Source organism: Megascapheus bottae, chromosome 1 (assembly GCF_031878675.1).
Source record: "Megascapheus bottae isolate mThoBot1 chromosome 1, mThoBot2.hap1, whole genome shotgun sequence".
Taxonomy (NCBI): domain Eukaryota; kingdom Metazoa; phylum Chordata; class Mammalia; order Rodentia; family Geomyidae; genus Megascapheus; species Megascapheus bottae.
Genome location: NC_143509.1, coordinates 46916644 through 46943335, shown reverse-complemented (window position 1 = coordinate 46943335; position 26692 = coordinate 46916644). Strand labels below are relative to the sequence as shown.

The following is a 26692-nucleotide window of genomic DNA, read 5'->3' as shown; positions in this document are numbered from 1 at the left end:
AATGTCTCAGGGACTTTTTAATGCATTGGTTGGCTTTGAACCTTGATCCTCACATCTCAGCCTCCTGAGTAGCTAAGATTACAGGTATGAGCCACCGGCACCCAGCACCTTGTAGCTCTTGTCCAGGAAGGTGCCTAGAAGGTGAAGGGAATATTCCTCCACTCCCTTCTACGTGTGTGTACGTGTGTGTGTGTCAACAACTGTAAGGTAACAAAGCACAAATATAAACACAAGTATTCTTCTCCCTCTGCCACCAAAGAGTGAAAAGAAAGTCACTGTTGTGAAAAGACTTAAGAAAACAAGACAGTGACCCCATGCAGACACGTATCAAAGAGCAGAACTGCACTCTGATGGACTTTTTGAGCTTCCTGGATTTCATACTACATGTATGCTAGGTTTTCATTTTTCTCTCCATTCCCTCTGCCTCTTCCTCCTCCTCCTCCTCACCTCTCCCTCTTCTCACTCTCCTTCTCTTCCTCCTTTTCTCTGTACCCCTCAGTCCCCTTGTCTCTCATCAACAACTAAAGCCTATCAACACATTCACCTCTCACATGTCCACCTTCTAGGTATACAGCAGGTGAACTCTTATTCTCTGAAAGCAGTCCCTAATCACACTCCAGCTACAAAGAACACCAGGAAAATCCTTACTGAGCCAGAGAAAGCTTCCCTGCTATTTTTCTCCAATGTATTTTTCAAAGAATTAAAAAGAAAAAAAAAGCTAATTTCTAGATTATTGAATGCCACCTCATGCGAGGTCCATAGCACACACTCCTTCACTTGCCTGACACACTTTGACATGAGTTTGTTACCTGTCACAGGGAGTAGGCTCCCTTTCCCTGACTGGGAGCTGGGCTCTCTGTGGGCAAGTTCTCATCTAAGATATGATTGGGCAGGCACTTGTACATCATAGGTACTTAGCACACAACTCTCAGCTCCATCCAAATTAAATACTCCACCACTTCCCCAATCACCTCCCTCTCCATTTACTTGATGTCCATTTATTTGCTCCACGGATGGATCAACTAATCCATCTCCAAATCCCTGAGGTATTAGAATGCCAGAAAAATTGTTACCACCAATCAAATCTCCCACTTACATCTCCCACTGCGACATTCCAGCCATCATTTACTATTCAACACAATTCACTCCTTTCAAAAAAAAAAAAAAAGAATGTTTAATGTTTTGGTGGTACTAAGATTTGAACACAGGACCCTATACTTGCTAGGTAAGCACTGTACCACCTAAGACATGACTTCAGTCCTGTTTGCTCTGGTTTTCAGCCAGCTTCTTGTGCTTTTACCCCAGCAGGCCTCAGACTATGATCTAAGTCCAGCCACTTCTCACCTAGCTGGGATTACAGTCATGGGCCATCATACTCAGCTTGTTTTTGCTAAGGTTTCACACACTCAGCTTGAGCTGGCTTTGAAGCAAAATCTTCCCATCTCTACCTCCCTCTTCCCTGCAATTACAGACATGTGTCAAGATATTTAGCCCTCCATTTTTTTTCCAGTCCTGGGCTTGAACTCAGAGCCTGAGCACAGTGCTCGGACTTTCTCAAGACTAGAGCTCTACCACTTGAGCCTAAGCACCACTTCTAGCTTTTTCTATGTATGTGGTACAGAGGAATCGAACCCATGTCTTCGTGCATGCAAGGCAAGCATTCTACCACTAGGCCAAACTCCTGGCCCCCCTCCATTTTTGTTTTGACACAACTGTCCATATATCTTTCCATACTGATTTCAATCTACCTCCATGAACTTTCTAGCTAATTCCCTAGGGGTGGTAGGTGACAAAGGATAAGCATAGAACCTGCTGAGGAAGCAGAGCATCACGATTTTGAATTCAAACCCAACTAAGTTCACAAACCAGCTTGCCACTACGTCTCTCCCTAAGTCCTTCCCTCACAGCACCTACCAGCATTAAGGGAAATGAGACAGGCACAGTGCCCAGCGCTGTAAGCACTCAATAAATGGACAGCTATCATGCTAATTAGTTCTATTCCTATTTTCCATTTTAGCCTGCCACGTAATCACAGCACTCAAGAGGTCTGCAAGCCCTTCCACCGGATATCTTTGCAAAGCCTCAGTCAACATCCTATTCTCTTTGACTCTGACTAGACATGACCAACTGGAAGCAAGGGGTTGACGAGAGTTCCCAATAAATAAAAATTCCTGACACTGAGTTGACAGTGGAAAAAAAAAAAAAAAAAAAACCTAACAAACCAGGAAGCACAGAGCTTGTTTTACTGGTGCCTTTAAGGACCTGGCCACTACTCTGTATGTGTGAAGGACTTTACATGTATTGACTTCACTCATACCTCTTTAATTGACCCAACCAGGCATCTGTAACTCATGCCTATCATCCTACCTACTTAGAAGGGGCTGAGATATGAGGATTATGGGTCAATGTTAGCCTGGGAGATACATCCCTAACTAACCACCAGAAAGTTACAAAAGGAGCTGTAGTTAAAGTGATAGACTGCTTGCCTTGAGCAAAGAAAGGTAAGAGGTAGTTCCTTTACAAAATAAAGCAAAAAGAAAAGGAAAGAGGGAGGGAGGGAGGGAGGGAGGGAGGGAGGGAGGGAGGGAGGGAGGGAGGGAAAGAGGGTATTCATAGACCCCAAAGGCAGGTACTAGAAAAAAAATGAAGGGGTACAAAAGGCTGCTGTGACTGGTGTCATGTTCTCAACACCCTGGCAAGTTAAGTTACTCAAAGCATTTTCATGACAAGGATACAATCTCCTTACCCAGTTGTACTTCCAGCCACACTGCAGATTGGTAAGCAACTCTGGTACCGTGAACATCATTCTACAGCAAATAGCCCATGACCTAGTCTTGGCCTTGTTATTAATAATTAATGTGATCTTAAATGTTCATGGACTTCTCTGGGCCCTATTTTTTTCAAAATATTTTTCAATAGCATATTGGCCTAGACTGACAGCTCTTATCCACAATGGCCCAACCGAAACACTGAGGCCCGATTCCTTACACATCACAATTAGTTCTATTTCCTCGAGAGTCAAACTCAAGACTAGCTGAGGCTGCAAAGGTACAGATTTATTTTCATGCTCTAAACCTGATAGTTAAGAACTGCTGACTTTGACTTTACATGTGCCTATAGTCCTAATTTAATGGCTGCCCCTCCCACTAGCACCTCAGCCCCAGAATAAAGCAACAGCAGCATGAGCCAAACAGGTTCCCCTGGACAAGAGGGCAGCTCATGCTGTGTGTGTGTGTGTGTGTGTGTGTGTGTGTGTGTGTGTGTGTGTGTGTGTGTGTGTGTGTGTGTATGCGCGCGCGCACGCGCATGTGCATGTATATGTGTAAAACAAAACATGTCAGTTTCCCAAGCTGATTCCTGAGTGAGGGAATATCCACAGGACAAGTAAAATACCCAACAGAGAACATTCACAGCCCCAAAGTGAATATCAGAGGCATACAGATGATATGAGGGTCATATTAACTTCTAGGTTCTGGTATGGGCCTATGATTGTCTATCAAGGCCCAAGTGACACAAATGCTGCTGGTCCAAGAAACAAATGTTGAGTAGCTAAGTTCTGCTCACAGACTGTTTGCAGCGGTAAACTTGCAGCCCGAGACAAGTTGGCAGAGCACCTATTAAGTCTCATCTAAGGAATGTGTTCAGCTGGAAGGACAGAGATGTTAGACAAGGAAAGGAGATACCTCAGCAAATATTCACAATAAAACTGTAAGCTAGGTGCCAGTGGCTCATGCCTATAATCTGAGCTGTACAGGATGCTATGATCTGAAGATTGTGGTTCAAAGCCAGACCAAGTAGAAAAGTTTGTATGACTTTTATCTCCAATTAAACTGCAAAAAGCTGAAAGTAAAAGCATGACTCAAGTGGTAGAAAACCAGTCTTGAGAGAAAAAAGCCAAGCAAGAACACAAAGCTCTGAGTGTAAGCCCACTACTGGCACCTAAAAAAAAAAAAGCTTGAAAGTTTGCATAAGAGCCATGAAGATACTATAGCCATTGCAAAAGAAATTATTATATAAATTATTATTTATATACTATTCTTAGTCGGCTTAACGCAGAAACAGTGATGAGGTACATTGCAGGACAACTGTAAAATTACATATAGGACAGGCTCACTGCTGAGCTACAACAATGTCAGTAAACAGTATTTTAACAATTAACCCTGAACAGGTTCTTTTTTCCCAAAAATTTCTTTATTGAGATTAAGTAATTACATATATTTCACAGAACTGTGACATAGTTATACTTAGCGAAAGTCACAATCACTTTTTTACTTTCACAATACTAAGCACCATCATTCCAATCTACAAAACTGATAAATGTTGAAAAGCACAAAAACCTCTAGTTTTACACAGGAAAAAAAAAGTTGAACTCTTTGAATACTGACATTAAAACTATTTCTTCCAGATCACACCTGAGGGAAGTTGGGAGGAGGGTAGAGAATCATTGGAAAGCAGGTGACAAAATGCACCATCAGCAGCACTAGACAATGGTGGGACAAAAGGCAGTGATGGGAAAGAAAGAATGAGAGAAAGAGGGAGCTGATAGCCTAGCAAAAGGAAAGAAATGTACATATCACCCGATATGGAGCAAATAGTTTTTTAAAATTTTTTAGAATAATATAAAAAAAGATAATAAAGAAAGTGAACAAAGAAGAGAAAGAACAGGAGGAAAAAGAAGAAACAAAGACCATAGAGAGCCTACAAATCCCTCCCAGAAAATGTCTGCCAAGCTTTGGAGTAAAAAGCTGGAGAGACATGCTCACATAATTGACACCAGATTTAATAACAATGAGCACAGAAAGTGACTACAGGTATTTTGTATTTTCCTTTTGGTACATTCCCACATGTTCCTAACTTTCTCTAGTGACCAGTAGTTACTCTTAAAATTAAAAACAAAAAGCCATGCTTTCCCTTTGCATATCAGGGCCCCAATCCGAGCAGTGCATCATAAAAAAATGACTGGTTGATACAAAATTTTGTAAAGTGGATGTTCATCACAGTGCTACTTACCATGATAAAAAAAAAAAACTGTCAATGTGACATGGATAGATGATCATTTTTATTTATGTTTATTTATTTACTTATTTTTGCCAGTCCTGGGGCTTGAACTCTGGTCCTAAATGCTGTCCCTAAGCTCCTTTGTTCTCAAAGTTAGCTAGTGCCCTATCAACTTAAGCCACAGTGGCACTTCTGGCTTTTTCTGTGAAGGAATAGAAATAAGAGTCTCATGGACTTTCTTGCCTGGGCTTTGTTAGAAGCATAGTTCTCAGATGTCAGCCTCCTGAGTAGCTAGGATTAGAGGGATGGGTCATTGGCACCCAGCTTGGAAACATGAGGTATTTTTAAGCTAGAATAATATACAATCACCAAAAGCTACATTTATGAAAGTATCTTAAGGCCCTGAGAAGATACTCATACACTATTGCTTGGTAAAATGAGACATAAGATTTGAAATCAGTACAATACAAATACATAACAAAGTAACAAAAGCAACTGGTCATAAAAGAATATTAAAAACACAAACAGTGCTTATCTCTCAAACAGTGAATTTATGAGTGATTTTCATTTGCTTCTATATATGGTTCTGTACTTCTGAGATTTACTATGGTGACCATGTACTACTCTTATTACAGAAAACACATCGTAAAACCTGGGTTTGTTTTGCCTTCAGGTCTTCCTAAGAGAAGAGAGACTCAAGGAAAGATCTGGGCTTTGACGCAGGAGCCAGCATTTACTAGATAGAAAAGAAGGGGAGAGGGTCCTTTCAGCCATAAGTAAAATACATGTTAAAACACACAGGTATGCAAGACAGTCAGACCAGCCACACACTCAAGACAGCCCAACCAAGAGTGTGACTGCCAGACACAACAGAGAACATCCTGGAAACCAGGAACTGGCCAGATGGTGATGGGCCAATGTGTGTATGGTAAGTGTCTGACCAGGAGGTCAAGGGAAACGGTGAGTGAGAAGACAAGAAGTCAGCTGGGAAGTTGGAAGAGTGTGTTTCCAGACGCCTATAATCACTCAGTCAAGGAACAAGAATCTGTGCTGGGAAGAACTGCAAGAGAGCTGATAATTAAGTGTCTTCCACCCATCTCCACTCACAAATTTCTTCTCCGCAATTTTCTTCTGTTGAGGCCATGCATATATTTGTATCTGGAAATAAAATGAATTGGTAAATCAAATCAACACATTCTTCCTGCTCATTCTGCATTACTAAAGGTCCACTTGGACTTCCTCCTAAAAACAGACCCAGCAAACAGTCTCTGTTGTTTCATAGTAACTTATGGTCACTGTACACAGATGCCAGGAAAGGATATGTCACTGTGTGTCAGTGATTCCAAACAGACTAAGGCTGAGGGAAAGAAAAGAAAGAGGAAGACCTCACTTAAGAAAGAAGAGAGGCAGTGGTGCTATGGCTCAAAGTGGAAGAACACTAGCCTTGAGCAGCACCCAGGCCCAGAGTTTAAGTCCCATGATAGACATAAATAAGCAAACAAACAAACACTTTCTTGTACTCCTAGCTACTGGGGGGGCTGATATCTGATTGCAATTCAAAGACTCTTATCACCAATTAACTCCTACAAAACTGGAAATGGTGCTGTGACTTAAGTGGTAGAGCACTAGCCTTGAGCAAAAGAAGCTCAGAGACAGTGTCTAAGAGTTCAACTCTGGACTGGCAAAAACAAACAAAAAACCAAAAATCCTCAGGATAAGCACCCAGGCCCTGAGTTCTTTTACAAGAAAGAAAAAAAGAGAGAGAGAGAGAGGAAAGAGAGAGAAAGAAAAAGAGAGAGGGGGAGGAGAAAGAGAGAGAGAATTGGGAAAGGAGGAAGGGAGGGAGGGAAGAAAGGAGGGAGGGAAGGAGAGAGAGGGGGGGAGGGAAAGGGAGATGCTGGGAACTGGTACTTTCACTGGCTTGAGGTGAGCCAGTACCAGGTTGTCAGTTCTCACAGCCAAAGGTGAGGATTTTGGAGAACACAAGAGGCTGTAGAGAAGCTGTGCTGAAACCCACTCATGGCTGAATTCCTAGCAGGCTAAGAACAGGGGTTTCAATAAACCAGAAGGAATGCTGTTGGCAGGAGACACTTCAACCTCTCAAGAAGGCTTTAAATGGAAATGTGAGAGCAAGAGGAGAAACTGTAAGTACAGAAAATACACTGAACAAACACAGAGTTCCCCAGAAAGATGAGCACCCCAGAAATAGGGCCATCAAAATCACAAAGAAACAGAGGAGGGAGGATTTGAACGGCCCCAGGCATAATAATAATAACAACAACAACAACAACAGGACAGTTCAATGCAGGAGCCTGGGAAGAGGCCACACAGCTACAATCAAAGAAGCTCTATTAAAATAGGAGGCAACATGATGGGAAATCACTGTGGAAGACTCAATATGTAATGTTCATGGGTAGCGAATGTCAAAACCTGAGGGGCAGTGCGTTTACATGAATAGGAGGGAACTGGAGAGATTGCAGCTGGGTAGTAAGGCAAAGGCAACAGGATTACGATTTCAAGACCAAGCTGGGCAATCATATACAAAAACAAAAAAAAAAGGGGGTGGTTAGGAGCATGGTTCAAGTGGTAGAGTATTTTCAGAGCACAGGTGAGGCCCTGGGTTCAATCCACAGTACAATAAAATTGGATTAAAATTTTAGTTAGAGACAACCAAATGGAAGGCCCGAAAAATAAGATTATGACTTTCATCTGGCAAAGCTGGTGAAACTTTTTTTATCATTCTAAAAGAGAACTAAAAATAATATCCTGTGGCTCCTGTTTAAAATATGGCTTTGGGGAATTAAAAATTATGTTAGAAAGTAATAATAATAATAATAATATCCTAATGGCTAATGAAAACCTGGAGAGTCTGCCTTGGTTTGATTCTGGCTGACTTGACAAGCTATGTGACTCTAGGCAAATCCTTTCCTCTGATCTTCTGTCTCTCTTTTCCTCATCTTTTTTTTTTATTTTTGTCTTATTTTTAGAAAGGGAAAAAAAAAAGAGGAAAAACCCCAGCAGCTGAAATACTAGGTCAGTGGTTCTCACCAACACGGCTGTACCTGTAAGCTTTTTGGAAATGTAAATTCTTTTCTTTTTCCCCCAGTCCTGGGGCTTGAACTCAGGGCCTGAGCACTGTCCTTGGGCATTCTTAAGGCTAGCACTCCACCACTGTTTGTTTGTTTTTTTCCCCTTACGTATGTGGTACCAAATAATAGAACCTGAGTCTTCATGCATGCTAGGCAAATGCTCTTACTACTAGGTCAAACTCCCCGCCCATGGAAATATAAATTCTCGGCTTACTTAACAGAGCCTCTGGGAAGGGATGAGAGCCCTGTAAACCTATGAGGATGGCTGTGATATCCCTTGAAGCTTGAGAACCACTAGACTACACTGCTTATTCTGAGCTTGAGCTTCTTCAACACCATCAGATGCCTCCCAATCTTGCCATTACGGCATGAACTTAAAAGTCAGCAGTCCTGCTCGTGTGGGCACATCTGACACTTCCTCCTGTGATTAATACCCAGGCTCTCACATACAGCAGTGTTCTCCCCTGTGCTTCTTTTTTCTATTTACCACCTCAGTGGTATCCATCCTGTCACTGTATTAAGAAAAAGGAAAAGTCAAAACATGAGGAAGAAGGCTCAGCTATGAGCAGTGGGCCACCTGGCACTATCTTTTAAAAACTATAAGCAAGGAAGGGGGACACTGATTCCCAAAGCAAGACAGGAAGGAATTAAATCTATCTGGGTCTAACATTGTGAGGAACTAAATCAAAACAGGGTTTCTCTAAGCCCAGTGAGCTCTCTTTTTTTTTTCTTCTTTCTTTTTTCTTTTTAATTTAAAACCACATGGATGAAGGACAGAAGCATTTGCTCTGTATGCTACAAAAAGTCACAGATAAACATTTCCTGCTTGGTGTTTATGTGTCAAAAGAAAAAAAAATCCAGGTAATCTTTAGAAGTATAAAAATATACTGCAAAAGTACTATTCTTTCTGTACACACCACCAATAAACCAACTAGTAACTGCTGCACATCGCAGCATTAGTGGCTCATGCTTGTAATCCTGGCTACTCAAAAGGATGAGCTCTGAGGATTCTGGTTCGAAAGCCAGCCTAGGCAAACAAATCCAAGAAACTCTATCTCCAGTTAAATAGCAAAAAGCTACAAGGTATAGTACCAGCCACAAGCAAAAAAAAAAAAAAAAAAAAAAAAAAACTAAAGGAGAACTTGAGGCTCTAAGTTCAAGCCCTACTACTTGGTGCATGTACATGCACACACGCCACAATTGACTACTACAATTGACTACTACAATTGACTTTAGTGCCTGAAACTTGACTGCAGAATGAATGAATCAATCAATCAATAAATGAATGAATGAATGTCTCTGTGGTGATGCAAAAAGTTGTAAATCTAAACAAGCTAAGGTCCTACTTTAAAGGAACTGAGTTGGACTCTACTATGTACAACATCGACACAAAACAACATCGACACAAAAAAATGTGTGCTACATGTTTGCCAAATTCCAGACAGGAACAAATATTCTAAGAAAGTTAAAAGCCAAAGTAAGGCAACAGTCTGACAACTACAAGAGAAAATGGAGAGGGGTCAAGAGAAAGGGGCATGAGGGATCAAGAGGACATGATTACTTCCTCCCCAGGGTGGATGGACAGAAATCAAGACTTGCTTCATGGAAGACAATGCTGCTAACAGGCTAGACCTAAAAGATCAGTTTGGATTCTACCTGATGAGGATAGGAAAGGGTAAGTTAGACGGAAGAGACGCTGGGACCAAGGTGAGAGTGAGGGAAAAGCAAAGGCCAAGGCATAAAGTCAACTGGCCCAATTCAACAGACCATAAACCCCAAGAAAAATTTAGAAGATTCACTGGCCAAGGCTCCACCCCTGCCTTCCCTCCCTCTCTCCCGCCCACCAATCCCTCTCCACATTCCCAGTACCTACTGGAGATGTCACCTTCCCCATCTTTGGCACCAAGGACAGAGCTGCACACCTGCTGTTTCATGCAGCTTCCCAGCTCCTTCCTGGTATCATCCCACAGCCTCATCCATGCATATCTCTGGGTCTCGGCACCCCTCACAGGCTTCCCTGTACTCAGTATGCCGTGTCTTTACACTTCTGTTTTCAGTAATTTATAAAACACATACTGCCCACGAGTTTGTATTTTTAATTCCTGTAAGAAGTTTCAGGATCCAATTTGTGTGAAAGTCAGACTACAACATAATGTAGTATTGTATGATAAAAGCTTCCAAGAATAAAAACAGACAGTATACCCAGCTTATCGGAAACTCAAACACTAGTTCCACTCTGCAGTTCCACAGATTTCCTTATGAATGGCTGTTTTTTGGGTTTTTTTGCATAGCTTGTCCCAGTCATCTTAAAGTTAAGTCCTAAAGACAAGGATGTCCCAATTTAAATGTTTTGGGATTTTTTAATTTGTGATATTCTTTTTGTCTTCCTTTAAATGGCTGTTTTCCTCATTTTAAATGCTTCTTTTCTCAACCATCAGGGTTGATGCTCTGTTGCTCTTTTCTAGGTTTCCAGCTTCCTCAACATCTCAATTTTTGGAACCAAGATCTCTGTCCCAGGAAAGTAAGAGCGATGGCTTCTAGTGACTTTTAACCCCTGTTTTATCAAAGTCCCTTCAGGGGGAAAAGCAGACTGAGGAAAGAAACCTGGTCCTACATACTTCCCTTACACTCACAGCCACTCTAGGTCACATGTTCAATATTACAGGTTACGAATCCTGCTCTGAAGAGTAAAGCGAAACAGAAAGCATTCAAGCCACTCTAGACCCTGGGCTGCATCCTGGAACAAAAGAAAAAATAATAATAATAAGGAAGATGCAAATGGGGGAAAGGCACGTTGCACTCAAAATATTCATCACATATGCTATGGAACTAGGAAAATAGAGGAGAGGGGCTGGGCTGTGTTGGGAGGGATGGATGGATGGAGAAGACTAATGAAAGGGGTGATATCAATCAAGACACATTGTACTTACAAACTAACTTGTCCAAGAGTGACCCCTACATACACCAAAACTGGCAGGGAGAAAAATGGAAGAGAAAGCCGGAAGAGGTGAATACAGATCAAGATGAATTGCCTATAATCTGACTTATTTCCCGAACTGTAACCTCTTTGGACAACTACTTCACAGTATTTTTTTAAAGGAAGTGAATGGAAAAACTGGAAGTCTAAACCGAATCTGGAGTATGATTCATAAGAAAGCACTTTTTTAGTTTTGAACAATGTACTACACTGAGGTTTTATGTCAAAAAAAAGGGGACACTCAGCCTGGTGCAGTGGCTCATGCCTATAATCCTAGCTCCTCAGGAGGCTGAGATCTGAGGGTGGAGGTTCAAAACCAGCCCAGGCACTAAAGAACGTGAGACTCTTATCTTAAATGAATCACTAGAAAACCAGAAGTGGCACTATGGCTCAAGGGGTAGGGTGGTAGCCTTGAGCTGAAGAGCTCAGGAAAAGGGCTCAAGCCCAGGGATAAGGCAGTAGCTTGCTCTGAAGAGTTCAGGAACAGTGCCCAGACCCAGAGTTCAAGCCCCACAACCACAAAAATAAATAAATTAAATAAGGGACACTGGATGACAGATGTATAGAATTTTATTTACAGAGACAACAGTAAAAATGACAATAATAACAACACCCATCTTGATCATCTATAAGATCTTTTCCAAATCACCACTCAGGGATTCAGGAAGGGGAACAGGTAACAGTAGTGGCTAACATTTGGTAAACATAATGCGTCAGACTTTGGAAGCGTTGATTCATTTATTCCACACAATGAGATCCACAGTATTCTTTCTTGTTCTCATTTTATGGATGAAGCAATGGAGACCTCATGGCTTAGTAATAGGTCAAGATATTCCTGCTGAGCCAGGATGCAAATCTAGACAGTACAGTTCAATGCCTATTCTCTTCGTCATTCCTTACTTTTAAGATTTTGGAATATTTCTTTCTTCTTCTTCTTTGTGTTTTGTTTTGTTTTGTTTTTTGTTTTTGGTTTTTTGGTGGGTTTTTTTTTTTTTTTGGTCAGTCCTGGCTTGAACTCAGGGCCTGAGCACTCTCCTTTCAAGGCTAGAGGTCTACCACTTGAGCCACAGCACCAATGCCAGCTTTTTCTATGAATGTGGTACCAAGGAATCAAACCCTGGTCTTTGTGCATGCTAGGCAAACACCCTACCACTAGGCCAAACTCCCAGCCCTGTTTCTGGAATTTTCTAGCTGACCTATTTAGCTATGTCTATCCAAAGACAAATCACAAAGACTAAAACATGAGTATTAATTACATTTAGTACAAAAATAAAAGAAAATAGACTCTCAAGGTAAACTCCTAAATCCTGAAAATCTCTACTGGAGGAAACCAACTCTCAATGACATTTGTCAGAGGCTCTTCATCTAAACACATTCTTAGCTTTATCCTACTTGTGCCCTGCCCTGGCACATTCTCCTCACACACCCACATCCATAGTACATTTTGTGCACTTTGGTTTGCCACCTCAGGGCTGCCTGCTGACATTCTCATGCCAAAAATTTTATTTCAGGCTGATGGTCAAATGACACATGAAGGCTGACTTTTCAATGCCTGCAAAAAATCAGCATATACTTCTCACCTAACTATGTTCACCACACAATAGTCCATACTGAGAATGTAACAGTGGGCTGCTCAATTCTAAGAAAAAAATCCCTCCTGTATAAACCATAATGTACTTTATCAGGTATAGTTTTCACCAAGTGTCAAAATAAGAAGCCTCACATCTATAATCCTAGCTACTCAAGAGACTGAGATCTAGGATTATGGTTCAAAGTCCACCTCGGAAGGAAAGTCCCTGAGACTCTTATCTCCAATAAACCATCTAAAAACTGGAAGTGGAGAGACAGCAAGCTCTATAAGCGACAAAAATATATCAGGGTAAATAAAAACAAGACCTGTTACCATGAAGCTATCTACAAAGGAGACTCAAAATCCAAAAGGAAAACAATTTTAGTTCACAAAGCAGAGGCTAAGCCTCAGAGTGCCTCACAGAGGACAACAAAAAAAGTTCTACCATGCTGCTTCTCACCTTCCAGATTCAGGCTGTGATGGAAATGTATCTAAGTTATACTACAGCATTAAGGTATCTCCAACCAATCAGTCATGTCAGAAGTTCACTGTTCTGTTCCAAATGACTATAGGACAACCCTCCAGGCCACTTTGCTTTGTTTAAAGACGACCTCTACAATGCCTACCTCTCCACCATGAGGAAAATCTATCCTGATTCTAAACTAGGTCCTTATGTTTGAAATCACTCAGCCTGTATCCTCCTCAGGCAAAGCCAACCTTCCGATTCAGTATCATGGCTACTACTGGAGTGTGTCTTCTCACCCCTCCTTAGCTGTGAGAGGGTGGTGGACAGGATCTGTAGCCTATAGCAGCTTTCTCCAAAGCATACCAGGTCACTAGGCCTATGAACTGTTCTAGAGAGTAAAAAAAAAAAAGATGGGGAGGGGAGGACAAGGTCAAGTCACTATAGGAAACATTTTGAGAGGTTACAATGCACACTGACTTATTCATGATTCAGAAAAGTTCCATGGGAAAGATCCTTACTTTGTTTTGCGTAACTTAAACTTCATCCATATTAACTTGGCTAAAGCACCCTTTTCTCATAGAACAGTCTTGGAAACATGGTCTCAAGGAATCCCAGTAGTTCTGCTCCTAGGAAGCAGCTCTTGTACTAAACTGACTGTCCTAGCTAGGAACAAGTGCCTCACTGTAGTATTCCTAACACCCAGCAAAGGGCAATACATGTTACATGAATAAAGTAAACCTAATGCTCTCATTTATATGAGAAAACAAAAATGTCAAGATGACCTACTCCCAATTTTTCTTAGTGTTTAAATAACGCTTCACACAGAAAATGTGCTCACTCTCAGTTCTTGGAAACTGGAAAGAAGGGAAGTTTCTCTCCTATACCTCAACTAGAAGTGCCCACAACCTGATGGATGTTTTTCCTTTTCCTAGCACAAGTTGAGAAAATGAAGACAAGTCAGCAAAAGAAAACAATGAGGACCCCACGGGCCTTTAGGTTGAGAAATGTCAAGTGATGGGAACAGTGTGTGCAAATGGATTGGGATAAACAAGACCTGTCTGTATTTAATTTAGACCTAATAAGATAGTTTGCTGAATGTTAATTAAGTACTCAGTGGTTGTTACTAACTGTGGTGATTAACTTAATTTTGAATTAAATAAGCAATAAGTGCTTAACTGAAGTTCTATTAAATTTTACTCAGCAAGTGAGAAATATGAGGCTCTTAATTGAGTTTAAACAAGATAGTTATGGCAAGTTAGTTGAATTTTTATTACTTTAAGATAACTGCCTTATTAAATCTAAATTGACTGTTTTATTTGATCAGGAAATATGCCATTTGTCCCTCCCACTTACTAAAAACATATCCAAAAAGGTTTACAATTAGTCCAAACTCCTTAGATTAGAGTTCTTTTGTTCTTTACTCCTGTTTTAACATTGAGTTTTGCCACCTAAGCATGAATTTGAATCATCCTGTTAGGTTATCTGTATGGATTCTTGGTGTGTTTGTACATGCTGGTAAATCTCTGCTACTGCACAAGTGATATAACTCTGGTATCTTGCTTTTCTAGACTTAAGTTATATCATTTTCTTCTTCACAGTATATACAGTTTTTGAAACAGTGCCTTGGCAGGTAACTGAGTATTGAAAAGCCTACTGTGGTAGCATATGCCTGCAATCTCAGCACTTCAGAGACTAAATCAGAACAGCGCTTTCTTACCAAGCTTCTCCAGCCCAGACCACATTTTGTTTTATTTTTTCAATTATTTTTTAAAAGTTCTAAAAGGGTTTCGAATCAACCTGTCAGTACACGTGTACAATACATCTTGATAATTGTCACCCCTTTAATCATTCTCCCTCCCCAGACCACTTTTATAATTAAACTGTCATTTAATAAATGATATAAGGAGAAAGACACTGAGCAGAGTAACGGTTCGCCTCAGGACTATGTGGGGATTAGGCTGTGGACCTTTGGTGTGCCTCCTTCTCAGGGCCTGGGCTTCCTCATAAGTAAAATGAGAAGATAGGAGGACTTCCGGTCTTCAGATCTCCTCTGAGATACACTGCTCCAGGCGTAATTCAGCTTTACTTTTTCTGAGGTCTGATAAAAGTATGTCTTGGTTTCTCTAGATCCTTCCTCTTCAATCCACCCAACTCAATCACAATTATTTTCCTAAAGTACAGATCCAGCAATACTACTACTGCCCTTCTGGTATTCCCTTCACATACAGTCTCAAAGCTGTTTTCAACCCAGGGTCTACACCTCCATGGCCTCTCTCTACTCTGCAGTTCACCCCCATACCTCTGACTTTCCAAGATACCTTTGTGTCTCTGTCCATGTTATTCCCTCAACTAAATCCTCTCTTTTCTCCAAGCCTCATATATTCCCACTAATGCCTCAATGTCCAAGAAAATGACATTTCTCCCTCTGAGAAACTGAAGTTTCTCCAGATCCCTGCAGTGAAGTCACCATTCAGTCAGAGCCATCAGATATTTTCCCATAGACTGTCTTTGTTTTTGTTTTCCAATACAAGTTTTCTTTATGTAGCCAAGGCTGTATGAGAACTTGTGTTCCTCCTGCCTCAGCTTCCCAGTTACAAACATATCATCTAGGGGCAGGGATCACATAACATTTGTGTTTCTACCCTTAAGACCCATGGCAGATTTTCATATTTACATACCAATTTTGCCTGACACATGGTGTCCAGAGAGTGAGTGAACATACAAATGTGTCAATTTGATGGACAAATATATCTTTAGGATCTTGATTAACTGCAAATTCTAATATTCTCCAAGAGAGACTACTAAACTATAGCCAATAAGAAAGACTGTCAAGGTGGACAACACCAGCTATGGGAATGCTGACCTACCTTTCAACTCCATCTAAGAAAAAGTGCGTGCCACTTACCTACCTGGTCACTGCAAAGTTTACCTTTCCCATGACTCAGGGAATGCCCTGCCCTCTGGGTGGCAACTCCTTACTACAGTTCCTGAAAATGATTTGGTTTTCATATCAAACAAAACAAGTGCCAACCAAATTGTTTTCTTACTGGGAATTACACAAGATTTGTCTTCAGTGGAAATTTACCTGAAAGAATAACTGTAAGTGACTCTAGTGACCTCTTGGCACTGAATTTAGTACAGCACTGGACTTTACAGTTATAGAAAGAGATTATTATCAAGATGGACCACTGCATGAAAAATAGATTAGAAGCCCAGCTAAAGTACTCAATGGACAGAGAATCAATCTTTCTTAACTATTAATAGCAGAGAAAGTTAGGCTCACTGGGTGTGTGTGTGTGTGTGTGTGTGTGTGTGTGTGTGTGTGTGTGTGTATGCAGGTGTATACACATGCAAGTGCACACACCAATACTAGAGATTGAACTCAATGCCTGGACATTCTGCCTTAGATTTGTTGCTCAAGGCAACAAATTTTACCACTCAAGCCACACCTCCACTTCCTGCTTTTTTTGCTGGTTAATTGAACATAATAGTCTCACACACTCTCCTGCCTTATCCAGCTTCAAACTACAGTCCTCAGTCTCCTGGGTAGCTAGGATTGCACCAAACTCATGTACATGCTCCAGCGTCCTCATAACAGTACACAACCTTGACCTCACCTTCAAATATTCTGAACTCTACTTTCATACGTGTAGCTCATTCAACAGATATTTCCATGACACCTAACACCTCATATAATGAAAACAATAAATATCTGTTGAACCTTACATTTAGCCCTGGCTTTTCCCATGTAACTCAACACTCACATGTAACCGCAGACTTTATTCTCCAATCAGAATACCTATAGAACGAAAGGGAAAAGTATTTATACTACAAGAACATGGGCATAAGCTGAGGCTGTCCAGAGCCAATCGGTATGATCATTCTACCAGTGAAGTAGGCATTCTCTTATTTAAAGCAATTAGAATTAACCTTAAAGATAAAAATCTCTTGACATGCAAGAAAAAAAAAGTTCTCTTTAAGAATGCCAAGAATTGCTGGGCACTGGTGGCTCAAGGGGTAAAGCAACTAGCCTTGAGCACAAAAACTCAGGGATAGTGACCCCAGATACGATATAAAATAAAAATAAAAAATACACTTGAAAAAGAATGCCAAGGAAGCCTGGTGCCAGTGAATCGTGCCTCTAATCTCAGTGACTCAAAAAGATGAAATCTGAGGATTGCAGTCCAAAGCCAACCAGGCAGAAAAACATCCAGGAGACCTTATCTATAACAAGGAAAAAGCCAGGAGTGAAGGTATGGCTCAAGTGGCAGAGTGCCAGCCTTGAGAGAGAGAAAAAAATAGTAATACTAAGGGAGTAGATACTTAGTTCAAGCCCCAGTACACGGGTACACACACATACACACACACACACACACACACACACACACACACACACACACACACATTCTCTTAAGAATGGCAAGCATAGAAGTGGTGCTGTGGCTCAAGTGGTAGAGCTCAAGCCTTGAGCTGAAAAGCTCAGAAACAGAGCCTAAGCCCAGCGTTCAAGCCCCATGAATGGCAAAACAAAAGGAAAAAGGAGCTGGGAGTTTGGCCTAGTGGTAGAGTGCCTGCCTAGCATGAAGACCCGGGTGAGATTCCTTGGTACCACATGCACAGAAAAAAGCCAGAAGTTGTGCGAGGCTCAAGTGGTAGAACTCTAGCCTTGTGAAAGTCCAAGGACAAGCCCAGGAATGGCAAAAAAAAAAAAAAAAAAAAAAAAAGGGTATATAAAGAATGCCAAAGATGGGACTAAGAATGCTTTCCTAGCATGCACGAAGCCCTGGATTCGACTCCTCAGTACTATATACGAAGGAAAGGCCAGAAGTGGTGCTACAGCACCAGTGGTAGAGTGCTAGCCTTGCTCAAAAGCTCAGGGACAATGCAAAGGCCCTGAGTTCAAGTCCTAAGATTGGTTTTAAAAATATACAAAGGAACTTATATTCCATATGCCTGGCTATCTTCCCTAGAGCAAGAAGTTTTCTCAAATGTCTTCTTCAAGGTAGCAGCTGGGCTACTGATTGTTGACCCAACTAACAAAAGAATACCAAAAAAAAAAAAAGAGAGAGTGAAAAATGTCTATACTGAGGGTGGCAGGAGTCCAAAGCCACAAAACTTTTAGGTCAGTCACTGTGGCCTAGCTTGATCCTCATGCTTACCTAAAAAGGTAAGGTTCCTGAAAGGTTGCCACGTAAATTTTTGAGAAAGATTGACTCAGCCATTCAACACTGGCTTTTCTTTGGCACTCCTGGGAGCTGTCCTGCCATGGTTTAAGGCCACTACACAAGCAATTACTGCTGTAGAAGAGAATCCCACAGGACTAAAAACTACGAACTCAACATAAATGGAAAAAAAAAAAAAAAAAAGACAAGTCAGCATGTGACATGCTGCATTGTCATTCACTGGTGACAAAGTCACCTGGAAAGAATGTCTCTGGATCTCACCATGCTTATTTTGGAGTGTGGCTATTTCCAACAGTGGTGTCCTCATTAATAAAAGGTCTAAAAGTAAATCCGAAATCCAAATAGTGCTTGTGACTACTCTCGGGAAGCTCTTTGAACTTGGAATTGTCTGGATCCAAATACCAGGATTCCCACCAGTAGGAAAAGAAGCCTTCACTGTATCCCAGAGACCCTGCTGGGTATCCGGACTGGGTCACATGTACAGCCTATATTGATACTTAGAACGTGCTGCAACAGGAACTTCTCTGATTCTCACAAGTACCTTGTGAGATATCATATAATCTCATAAATCATATGAGCACGTGATAGATCATATGATCTTCATGGCAAACTGAAAATTGTGGATGTTCCAAACTTCAGATCACAGAGCTTGTGAGTGTTTTCACTTGAACAAATTAAATGGTGAGGACACCCTGCCAAAATGACAACATGGTCAAACCTATACCTTTGAGCTATGTAGTCAAGCACCTAATACTCTTTTCCCAGCTATCTGTATATGGGTTTTGCTGAGATTGTGAGTGACAATTATTTCATGCTCTCATGCAGAAGTCAAAAAACAGAAAGTTTTGGAGACAGGAGTTCAAGTCTCATGCTGTCACTTAAAACCTATACCCCTGAGGGAGGGTTTCTTCACCCCTGAATTTTTGTCCATTCTCTATGAGATCAGACAGATCTTTGCCAACCCATCTCTTGAGTCACAATTGGGAACCAAGTCATAAAAATCATTGCAAAATGCACTTGTCACATAAAAATTCCTACAAAGGCTATGATTTACTACCAGTCTCTGAGAGATGGATTATGATGGGCAAGTTTTAAAGAGAGGGAAAAGACAGGAGGATCTGCCTCATAACGCCTCCAAGACAGTCAGAGTAAGCAAAAACAAGTAGGTAAGCAAAAATAAGTGGATATAAAAGGAGAATGGTGGGGTGGGGGAGAGGGAACTGTCACAAATAAGAAATCTGAAGCTAGCAGTGTTCCAGTAGCATGGGGCTGGCCCCAGTGACAGTAACCCAAATAAATCCCCAAACCATACACACATATATTCAAACTGAACCACTGTAGTAACCACATTGCTTTTAGAGAACCAAGCAAAATACGTGAGAGGTGAAGGACATTCTTTTTATATATCTAAAGATGGAATCTGCCTAATTCTCTCAGGTGGAGCAATACACCAGACCCACACGTACAAGCTTGATCACATGCCTGTCTGCAGGTAGGTTATTCCAATCTGGTCCCCAGTGGATAACAGTCCCTAAAGTCAAGTAGAGCATTCCACCGTGGGCCTAACCAAGGACATAGCCCAGGGCCCCGAAGATCAAGTAACCCCATTTTCTATTTTCTTCTTCCTTATTAAGCCCTTTAAAGGCCAACTCCAAAATCCAGTCCTGGGCACAACCTTCAGTCTTGCAGGAAGGTCTGCGGCCCTCACTGTTCCTCAATAAATAGTCCTCACCTGCTGATGACAGAGTCAGGCCTATTCCTTTTCCATTCTCCTCCATTTTCTTAATAAGAGGGAGACAGAGGGGGTGATATTGATCAAAAGAAAGTCAAATCAAGATGAATAAGAGGGGGTAGGAGGAGGAAAGTGATACAAAAACATGAGAAGGGTTATCAATGTTCAAGAAGCAGTGGCTCAGGCCTGTAATCCTAGCTACTCAGGAGACTGAGATCTGAGAATCAAGGTTCAAAGCCAGCAGGGGCACAAAAGGACTCAAGACTCTTATCTCCAATTAACCCCTAGAAAATGGGAAACGGAGCTTGGCTTAAGAGTAGGTTGGGAGCCTTGAGCTGAAGAGATCAGGGACGACGCCCAGCCTAAAAAAAAAAAAGTAATATACCCACTATCTGACAAATGTAACTGTTACCCCACAATAAAATACAATTTTTTAAAAAGTACTCTTTACCTGACTTATGTAACCATCACACCTCTGTATATCATCTTTATAATAAAAATTTTAAATATTTTTTAAAAAAGAAAACATCTTAAAAGATAAATAATAATTATATAATCATTATGCTCATCCATTTTTAGTCATTCTTACTTAATATCTGAAGTTGGGAAACTGTATAAAAAAAAGAGCTTTACCTCGCTCATAGATCTGGAAGTTTAAAAGCATCTGTTCAGCCTTGCTGCAGGCCTGGTGAAGGAAGATACCAAAAAATAGCAGGCGTGCAAGTAGGAAAGACATCATGTCACCCAAAAAGCAAGCCAAAGAGCAAATCAAAGACTGGGTTGGCTCTCCTATAACAACTAGCTCTCAGAATTCCTGGGAATTCCATTACCCCATTCCTGGGACACGCCTTTAATGAACAAAAGCAAGGTCCCTTTTCCTAAAATGCTGGCCCAGTCTCACATCCTCACACCAAGAACCAAGCTTTCAACCCATGTATGTACCCTTGAAGAACAAGCCACATCCAAACCATAGCAGTCACAAATAACCAATTTAGTGATGGTATGAACATATGATAAGCAAAACAAAAATGTTTCAAATGATTGGAAGATAAACTTTTTCTAACCCTGGCTTTATGGTGTACCTGCATAACTTCCAGTGACCCTTGGTCACTCACACCCACCAGTCTCATTCATGCCATCTGCATTAGGAACACAGCAATTTCTTCCAAACCTCACACTAACTACAGCAAACTCCCACAATGCACTTCCATTCCTCCCTCGTCCCTTACCTCCTCCTGTATGGTCCTCGCATTCAAGCCAATGGATTTCCACTCAGATCCAGCTTCCTGTATGCTGCTGCACCACTTTAGATCTCCTTTCCTCTAGCAAGTTTCTTCTCGCAAACTATAGCATTCCAAAGCCTTGTTCCAGGAAAAATCCCCACCCACCAATGCACATATGCAGTTAGGAGGGCCTCATTACTGGCCTGGGTCAAAGTCTCAGGCTCACTCATCCGGTTACGAAAAGTGTTGCTATGGCTCCTGAATTACTATCAAATACTTAACCCTACGGAGATGGTTCCAGAGCCCCTGAGCAGCCCTGTTCTCCTGTGAACCATGAATCTCTAGAGGACCAGTTAATGGCCTCTATCCTGTACATGAGATAAATGTAACAGTTCTTAGCAAAACAATGAAAACTCACCCCTTACTCCATTTCCCACAGCCCTCTTTTGTGCTGGCCTTTCAATATAGTTTGAAAACTAAGTCACCTTGGTCCCTGCATGTGCATATGCTGCTACTCTGGCCTGGCAGTGACCCTCCTCTGTCACCTGGCTTTCCTTACTTGGGCAACTCCAACTTAATGCTAGAGAATTCCCTAATAGCTCTTATCTGTGATCGCTTCCGTGAAGGTGACCGTCCCCAGCACAAAGTAATCAAACATATCCTGTAACAGCGTTTAATACACTCACTACACTCACCTTCCTCTGCACCACACACACACACACACACACACAAACACACACACACACACACACACACACACATACACACACACCAACCTGTGAACTCGACCTTTTATCTTTGGACTTCCAAGGTCTGACCTGGGCCATGGTTCACAGTAAGCACCATTATATGTGCTTTACATACTATTCTTCATGTATCTCCAGTTTCTGACTCCACCCTGTTCCTTGCCAGCTTCTATCTTCTTTCTCTAGTTCAGCAAATCTTTCCTGACCTTACAAGTTATTCTGTTCTTGGCCACTACTTCATCTTTTAGCAACACAAAATCAGTCTACTTCTGTCCTACCCCTAGTCAACCCATACTAGGTATGTGGCAGGGTAAAGTTTCATGTTATCGCAAAGAAACACCACAAGTTTGGAGTCATATATTGTGCCTATCCCTAATTTGCTATGTGCCTTGAAAAAGGATTAAAATGGAGATGGCATTAATTCTCAGAAGACTGTAGACATTCAAGTAGAATATAAGGTGGAAAGTGTCTTTAAAGGACAAAGTACTATAAGTTTAAAGAACATGATTCACTAGTTACCAGTGGCTCAGGATTACAATACTGGCTAGAGTCTGAAATTTGAGGGTCAAGGTTTGAAGCCAGCCTAGGCATAAAAGTCCTGAAACTCTTATCTCCAATTTACTACCAAAAGACCAGGAGTAAAGCTGGGAATCAAGTGGAAGAACGCCAGCCTTGAGCAAAAAAAGTTAATGGGTGTCACCTTCACCCTAAGTTCAAGTCTCAGTACCCACATTAAATAATAGGTAGATGGTAGATAGAAAGATGAATAAATGAATAGATTGATGACACGAATAACAAATTCTGTCAAACTTAAATTACTAACTAGCCAGGCTCTAGTGGTTCATCCCTGTAATCCTAGCTACTCAAGAGGCTGAGATCTGAAGACTGAGATTCAAAGCCAAACCAGAAAAGAAAATTTCTGAGGTTCTTATCTTCAGTTAAACAGCAAAGAGCAGGAAGGGTGGCTCAAATGGTAGAATGCCAGCCTTAGGCAAAAAAGCTGGTGAAAGCGTGAAGCCCCAAGTTCAAGCCCCAGTACCCACGTAAAATAAATTAAAAAGTAAACTAGCAACTATAAGATGGTTCATTATCAACTTAGAATATAACTATTCTACAATGACACATCTCTGGTTACACAACTAAGTTCAGTGATAATAAAATGTAACAAAGAAGTGTATTTCAAAATAATTTAACAGAATTTGTCTCAATAAAACCAGGAACCTTAGATTAAATTCTCATATTTGACAGTAGCATCTGGTAAGTGCTAAGTAACATATTATATAAATGGACACTCAATGATTAACCATCTTAAGCCACTCTGCCGCTAAAATTGGTAAGCAGGCTCTCCAGGGGCCAGTACTCCCCTCCAAAGTGTGTTCTAGCCTGTTGACTCCTCAAATGACCACTTCAAGTCACACCCAAAATCAGGGCCTGGCCTGGCCCTTCATAACCAAGTCTCACCCACCCCATTTCTGCCTGGAAATCTCTGACTGACAGGGATGGCCTCTCCAACAAAAGGAGTCCAGCCAAGAAGGGTCCTATTTAAGTCCCAGCCATAATAAGCAACTCAGCTTCCTCCTCTCTCTGCCAGCCCCCAAAGGCAACTGCAGACTCCATGCTGCTTTTAAGGAGTGTGAAGCTGAAGACAGCCTGACCCAGGGGCTCCAGGCTTGCCTTCCCCTCAGTCATTCAACTAATTCCTATTCTGTACTGTTAAGACCTGGGCCTGGTGGGCTGCCTGACAAAGATCTGTTTGTTTGTTTGTTTGTTCACTTTTTAAGGCACAAATCTGCTTTTTAACTACCTTGGTGCTGGCAAAAAAAAAAAAAAAAAAAAAGCCTGCAAGAAGTGGGTTCTAGAACTGGCTCTAGATGGGACAAGACAACTCCACTGAAGCTAAAGGATTGGCTCCCACCCTTTGTGCACCTCTGTTTTCTTTCCCTATCCATGAGAAAGTGAGTTAGCTCTTCCTAGAGAACCCCCAATGCACTTCCCCCCCCTTCCTCTAAGCTTTCTTAAAATGCACATATCAAAGGCAGGTGAAACATTAAGTCACTAACACCTTTTAAAAGAAAGAGGGTTTTTTCATATGTTAATTGGAGAGCCCAGAGGGGAGGAAGTGTAAAGAGAAAGTGGGACAGAAAATAATGTTACAAGTGTGTGGTTTTAGGAACCTAGCTGACCCAAATGGGAGGGAAAGCTCCCTTCCCTTTCTAGGGGGAAGGGGAGCAGGAAGACATTTCAGTGCCTTTAGAACTCAAGACATGGCCTAGTCCATTCACCCCAGGGCACAATCCCACAGATTCGCTTATGCAAGACACGATTTCTGACCCCTTCACCAAACCTCAAGCCCTAACAAAACACCACAAATGGTTCCATCTCCACTCCCCACCCTGTAGTCTTGATCTGAGACTGCTTGCGAGGGCCTTACTCAGACTTCAGAAGATTCCCCACCCTTCAAAAGCCCAAATCGACAACAACAAGCCATTTCTAGTGCCTCCCCAGACCGTCAAGCCAGTTCCCCCAACAACCCTTTGAAACTTGATGTAGTCATTCTTCCCAGAACCCAGCACTTCCTACTTGGGCTCAGATTTGGAGCTTCGAGTGAGAGCTCCCTGAGGACAAAGTCTGAGCCCAACCAACCACACTATCTAAACCACACACACACACACCCCAGGCACTTAGGAAGGGGTCCCCAGCCGCCTGTTCTGATTCTGCCTGGAATGGGTGACCTCACAGACAACCCCCCCCTCCTCCTCGGGACCTCAGTTTCCCAGGCTGTGCAATGGGAAGACTGCAATATGTGGGTCCCTAGGCCCTAGCCACCCTGACGACTGTGATTCCGCGAAAGCTCGAAGCTGCTAGGCGTGGCCCCGCCCCCTGGGCGCCCAGAAAACCCCAGGCGGGGAGGGGGGGCGCCAGGAGACTCCATCCCCGCCCAGTCCCGGAGTCGAAGCTCTCCCCCCCCTCTCCTATAAACTCTGGGTCCCCATTCTCCCTCACACCCCCCCCCACACACACACCACGGAGTGCACCCCGTGATTGGGCCTCGGCCCGCACTTCCGCACCGCGGGCCCGGCGGCCGGGGCAGGACGCTCTGCACCCCGCGCTCCAGCCACCCCCCGAGGCGCTCGCGACGGGGGAGGACTGGGGGTTCCTGCGGCACCCGCGGGCGGAGGGTGGAGGGGGGAAAGGAAGGAGGATTTGCAACAATACCTCAGGGAGGAGGCGGACGGGGCAGCGGCGGCGGTGGCGGCTGGAGGCGGAGGCAGAAGTGGAGGAGGAGGTGCCCAGGCACTGCCCCCTCCCATTGTCCCCCCGTCCCGGACAGGCCCGGCCCCCGCGCCCCGTCCCGGGCTCCGCCGATCGTTCTCCCCGACACCCCGGGGAGCATGCAGCCAACCCCTTACCTTGCAGCACCCGATCGCTCAAGCCTACTTATCCCGGGAAAGCTCGCGCGGGGCCCGGGAACGAACCCACAGACAAAAAGTGAAACTTCGGCAGGGCTGGAGCGGCTGCTGGTTGGTGCCTCTCCCCCCCTCCTTCCTCCCCACCGTCCCCACCCCCTCCCCTCAGTCTCCCTTGCGGTGCCCGGAGCGCTGGAGGCTGACGTCAGGGGCCTGAATTCCTGACTTTGCCTGCACGCATTTGTCCATGTAAGGTATGGGGAGGCGGGTGCCCTCGGGGCCGCGGCGCCGCGCTCGCCCCGCGCGGGGAACCGAGGACCCCGGGGGGCCGGGGGCGGGGCGCGGACAACCGGGGCCGGGCCCCCGAGGTGGGCGAACCGGGAGGGAGGTTGGGGGGGGGGGGCATTGCATTTCCCGAAGGAAGAGGAAGGAGACTCGCCGGGAGCCTGCGGAGGAGGAAGGGAAACGGGGAGAGAGTGGAGCTTTGCCTCCACTAAAGGAAGAGGAAGGAGACGGAGGAGGAGGCCGGCGGGTGGAGGTGGGGGTGCGACAGAGTAATGAGGGAACTTCGTGGGGGTGCTCTTGAGCCTGGGGCTGAGCGGGAAAGATCCTGCCTGGGAATCTACTTCCAGGATCCTCCCCGGGAGCCCCGTCCTGCATGCCTGAAAACTTAGAAGGACGCGTGAGCCAACCTAGACCAACTTCCCACGTGGCCACGCTGAGATTCCCCGGAGAAACGACCGATCCAGAACTGGAAACCACCCCCCCCAACTGTGCGATCCGGTGGGGTCCCTACCCCTAAGCAGAGAGCCCTGACCGTTCCCACCTCCATCCCCTCAGCCCCAAACCAGGTGTCTGGGGGACCATGCAGAAAACCTGGTTCCTGGAAGGTTCTGATTGACAGTGAACCCTGAGTAGCAAGGAGAGCCTGTGGCTTCAGATCAACTTCCTCTCTGTCTTTTGGTCAAAATAGTGAACCCTGGGAATGCAGCACGTACTTCACAGTCCTACCTAGAAGTCCAAAAAACCTTGCCCTGTGCTTATATCTTAAAATAAATAAATAAATAAAAACAGTCGGCCAACTGGGTGAACTGGTTTGAATAAAGACAAGCCTATTCTTGGAAGATTTGAGTCACATATTTTTTTTTCCCTCATACGTTTGTAAATGTGAGTAATGATGAGAAGATCACTGGTTATGTCAAGGGGTCATTTCCTGGAAGGCACATCAAGATCACCAACTTTCTTTCCTAGTGTTAGTATCTAAAACACAATTCCTCGCCTCACTAGGGCCCAAGAACACT

General features: G+C 43.1%; 1 protein-coding gene across 2 annotated transcripts in view; it reads right to left on the bottom strand.

Moving 5' to 3' along the window:
• Lpp (LIM domain containing preferred translocation partner in lipoma) overlaps positions 1-25465 on the bottom strand; it is a 641447-nt gene extending 615982 nt beyond the window's left edge. Inside the window, exon 1 of one of the 2 annotated variants that reach the window (XM_090343772.1) lies at positions 25395-25465. The gene's annotated coding sequence lies outside the window, so the exon portion shown is untranslated. Of the gene's footprint in view, positions 1-25200; positions 25260-25394 lie in introns of those variants that run through there. The other variant, XM_090343782.1, reaches the window with a different exon arrangement.
• Positions 25466-26692: the final 1227 nt, after the last annotated feature.